Here is a 5,346-nt window from a genome sequence, read left to right as displayed (position 1 = left end):
TATATATATATATATATATATATGTGTGTGTGTAATAATATATACATATATATAATACACACACATACACACACTCACATACATATATATAGGGTCATCCCATAAATAATGCGTTTTTTAATACTTCTTTTATTTTTCAGAATTAAGATAAACAAAGTTATTTTTTAATCAAAAATATACTCTCCTACATTTTCTACATTGCCCTTCCATCTATGTGGTAGACCTGCAAGGCCCCTCTTCCAAAATTCACTTGTTCGTGACAAAAAGATTCCTCCAGTACTGTTCTCACCTTATCTACAAAATTCATATCTTGCTGTCCAAATGTTTTTAAAGACCGAGGAATAAATGATAATCAGATGGGGCAATGTCCAGCGAATATGGTGGAGCAGTTTGAATGGGAAGCGATGCGTCCCATTCAAAGTGCTCCAGCCTTTGGATTATCATCCTCGTTGTATATCACCGAGCATTATCCTGATGGATGAACATCGTCCGTCTTGAAACAAAAGATGGTCGTTTTCCTTGTAGCGCTGACTTAAGCCGCTCAAGCTACTCACACCATATTCCTTTTCTCATCGTTTAGCTTGGGTTTAAGAAAGTTGGAAGTGGACTAAACATTTCATATCCCACTAAATGTTGGTGATGGCCTTATTTAGCCTGGTGCTTGTCTTTCCCTACCCGCTCTCTTCGACACTTGACATTATTATAGGGAACCCATTTCTCGTCACCAGTCATTATTCGGTCCCAAAATGTCCATTCGAAATGTGACATCAAAGAAGACCATACATTCACTCTCTCCGCACCACTAGACTGAGAAAGTTTGCGAAGAACCCACTGACCCAATTTGCTCATTTTTCCGATGGCATGCAAGTGTCGATGAATGGTTGAATGACCAAATCCAAGCTTCTCCGCTACATCCTGAAGAGTTACGATCGGCGGCGAGCTGGCAGAAATGTTAGTACGCCAGGCGAAATGATTAGCGGTATTTCGTCTGCCGTTACGTTCTGAGTTCAAATTCCACCGAGGTTGAGTTTGCCTTTCATCTTTCGGGGTCGATAAATTAAGTACCAGTTACGCACTGGGGTCGACGTAATCGACTTAATCCGTTTGTCTGTCCTTGTTTGTCCCCTCTATGTTTAGCCCCTTGTGGGCAATAAAAAAATAAGAGTTACTATGGGATTTTGTTTCAGTAGGGTTTGCAGAACGTCCTCGTCGAGCTCTACAGATCTTTCAGAACGACGATCGTCTTCTACGCTGTAGTTTCCGGCTAGGAATTTCTGGAACCACCGTTGACATTGGCTTACACTTACTATCCGATCCCCATATACTGCATTAGTATTTCTCGAACTTTCCGTTGCATTGTTGCCTTTATTGAACTCATAAAAACTAAATATGCCGAATATGCTCCTTTGTCACTTGCATTATAGCTTTGAAAAATAACTGATCGAACAGTACTCTTCAAAACTAACAATAAGGACATGGTAAAATTACAACCTGCTTTTATAGCAAGTTGATGCGAGTAATTCATCCCATCCTCGTCTGACTTTTAGCTCATGCAATTGAAAAGAGCATTATCTATAGGCTGACCCAATATATATATATATAAGATAAGTATATACTTCGTATGTATATGTATATATATATATATATATATATATATATATGTATGTATATAAATTCTTTTTTTCTTTTATTCGTTTATTTGTTTCAGTCATTTGACTGCGGCCATGCTGAAGCAGTGTTTAGTCGAATAAATCGACCCCAGGACTCATTCTCTGTAGGCCTAGTACTTATTCTATAGGTGTCTTCTGTCGAAATGCTAGACACACGAACATCAGTTGACAAGCGATGATGTAGGGACAAACACGCACACAAACGCGCGCGCACACACACACACACACACACACACACACAGACACACACACACACACATATATACTCATACATATATATAAAACATAAAAAGATAATAATAATGTTGACGATAATCATAATGATCATAACAACAACAACAACAATAATGATAACCAATTAAACTCCAATACACACTGACACGCACACACAATATCATTGTCTGAGAACGATATAAGGTTATTCACTAAAGGACAGAATTTCTAATACTGACCTGTTTAGCAAGTGTAAGATTGGTGGAATTGAGAGCTTCCTTATGCAATCCCAATTGCGCTGGGCTGGCCATATCGTCAGAGTCACTGACGAAATAATACCCATGGTTGTCATGTACAACCAGCTTAAGAGTGGGCACAGGTGTGTTGGGCAACCATGGCTCATATCTAAGGACAAGCTGAAAAGTAACCGCTTAGAAATGAAGACAGCTCTAACAGTCTTGATGCGAATAAAATGGAGATCGTTGTATCAAAATCGTATTAGAAACTGTTACCACTGGTATTACCAGGCTTTGGGGTGCAAGGCAACGGAGAAAAGCAGCTGCAAATATACAACCTGAACTGACCTGTAATCCTCATACTTGCAGGTCTGTGGACTTTTTTGAAAACCGTTGGCGAGACTTAAATGTCACATTCGACAAAAGCATTATAACTGACAAAGAAGGAGTCAGTCTTGGGTTCCTCGTGCGCCGAAACCGACGGGAGTGTCCAATATATTCATCATATTTGATAATACATCCTATCTGGAACATAGAGCTACATACATACATAAAAGAAATGAAAAGAAGAAGAGCCTCGAGAGGAAAATGAAAGGCTTAATATATATATTTAAATCATACCATTTTGCCTACAGGACGTTGAGTAAATGACTAAAATTAAAATAGTAGTTGGTGGGTTAATTTTTTTATGGAGGTAATAGGATGGATGAGTAATAAAGAAGTCCTTCATTATTACGTATCCACCCTATTACCCCATAGAAAAATTAACCCAACAATTACTGTTTGAAGTTTAGTCATTTATTAAACGTCACCGTCCCAAAGCGACACACAAGCAAAATGGTATGATTTAAATATATTAGGCCTTTCATTTACCTCTCGGGGCTCTACTTTTCTTTTCTTTTTTTTTCTAATCCGTGATCAGCAAAGCATCCACAACATTGACAACTTCAAGTCAACCACCAAATAACATCAATAGATGCTCTATTTAATTCTTGTCTGCGGAACACTAATGTATGTGACAGTAACAGCACTCAGATTAATTTTTTTCTTAAGAACCACACGGTTCCTGGTTCAGTCCCACTGCGTTGCACCTTGAACAAGTGCTTTCTACTATAGTCTTGGGCCGACCAAAGCCTTGAGTGGATTTGGTAGACAAACTGAAAGAAGCTCGTCGTATACACACACACACACACACACACACACACATATATATAATATATAATATATAGATATGTGTGTGTGTGTGTGTGTGTGTGTGTGTGTGTGTGTGTGTGTGTGTCTTTCTGCCTGTGTGTGTGTGTGTGTCTTTCTGTCTCTGTGTGTCCCCCAACCACCGCTTGGCAACGGATGTTCGTGTGTTTGTATGTCGGTAATGTAGCTGTTCGGCATAAGAGAGTGATAGAATAAATGCCAGACTAAAAAAAGAAATAGTAGTGTCGATTCATTCGACTAAGAAATTCAAGGCAGTGCTCCAACATGACTGCAGTCTAATGAGTGAAACAAGTAAAATAGAAAAAAATAAAAGATAAAACAATGTAAACAATTTATATAACTCTTCTTTGGAAATGCAATGTGTGTGACAGTAACAACACCCAAAACTTTCTTTTCTTTGTTTTTCTTCAGAAGTAAGCATTTTATAAAACAACACCCCACCACGACAACAACTCACCAATTACATCTGCTACACGAGAAGTGGGAAAGTAAAAACACAAATTCTATTTTATATTCCTCTGCTACCACGAGAAGCATCATGAGAAGCAAGTAGATTTTGCAGAACAAACATCAAAACAACAAAAGCAACAACAACAAGATGAAGATTCACCTGAACTTGACATCTACTTTCTTGAGTTGATATTACAAACTGATTCTTCACCCTCCTACCACTGATGCTTAAGCTGCTGCTGCTACTACTACTACTACTACTACTACTACTACTACTACTACTACTACTACTACTACTACTACTACTACTACTAGACCAGCCGGTGTTTCTTCCACTCCGTTTCATTTTCTTAATTTCTTTTATAAAATCTTTCCTTCTCTTTATTCTTCTTTTAATCTCCCTATTGCCCTTTTCTGTAGGGTGTAGAAAGTCTCCTTCTTTGTATATCTTAGGCGACATGCTGCCTTGCCTCATTCTGCCCTGTTTTAACATTACTATTTTGCTGCCGTGTGCTTTTAGGGAAGTTCATCTGTTGCAAGCACCTCGATTAGACCTCCAAATTGTGGAATTCTGTGATGCACCTTCTACGCACTAGAGTTCTATTATACAGTTTCTCATGATGCCAAAAAAAAAAAAAAAAAAAAAAAAAAAAAGAAAACAAAGCAAAAGAAAGAAAAAAATGAAGCTTAAATCTTGTGGTCAATCCTTCCTGGATTTTTTCTTCATCCTAGATATACACAACAACTTCAACTTTAATGAAAACCAAAAGTCTTATTTCTCGCTGGGATGCAAACTTTTTAATCTCTACCTATCAAAACCCACAGACCATATTCTTTGTTCAATATATACTCTCTACTCAGACTTCTCTCTATAAGGTGGCATCTGCGCATATGTAGACTCTACACTCTTTGTTTTTCCCAGTTGAACTTCTGCAACAATGAATTTCAGTTACTCTGCTCAAAAAATCTGAAAAAAGCAACGCACAATCTCTTTCCACAAACCGGATATAATTCGGAAACAAAGCCGAATGGATCAACTATAACATCAAATGAAAAACCGTTTGTAAAACCAAACCCGACATTAACCTTGTATTAACGGGTCAAACAGATGTTCAATACGTTCTCTCGAAAGAATTATATCTCTAAAGGAAATTAAGAACCTCGAACGAATGTGTAGATTCCGAGGACGAATTTTTTTCCCTATGTCCGTATATATGTATGTATGACATTATTCAGTTGATTTCAAGATTTCTTGCCAATAGAGAAAGAACCTGTTTCTCATCTAGATCCAAGGCTCCTCCATTGGAATTTCAACATCAACAGTAGGTATTTTTGTATGTATGTATGTATGTATGCATGTATGTATGTATGTATGTATGTGTGTATGTATGTATGTATGTATGTATGTATGTATGTATGTATGTGCAGATTTATATGTTTTATGCATGTATTTTGATGCATATAGTTGCATATCTAGACAGGCTCATACATATTTAAATGGAAAACATCTAGTAAGTTTTAAAGATCTTTACAGTTCCAGTGATGGTTTGGAACTGTAGTCTTCG

Source organism: Octopus bimaculoides, chromosome 2 (assembly GCF_001194135.2).
Source record: "Octopus bimaculoides isolate UCB-OBI-ISO-001 chromosome 2, ASM119413v2, whole genome shotgun sequence".
Taxonomy (NCBI): domain Eukaryota; kingdom Metazoa; phylum Mollusca; class Cephalopoda; order Octopoda; family Octopodidae; genus Octopus; species Octopus bimaculoides.
The sequence above is the reverse complement of the archived record's forward strand: the minus strand, read 5'-3'. Positions refer to the sequence as shown.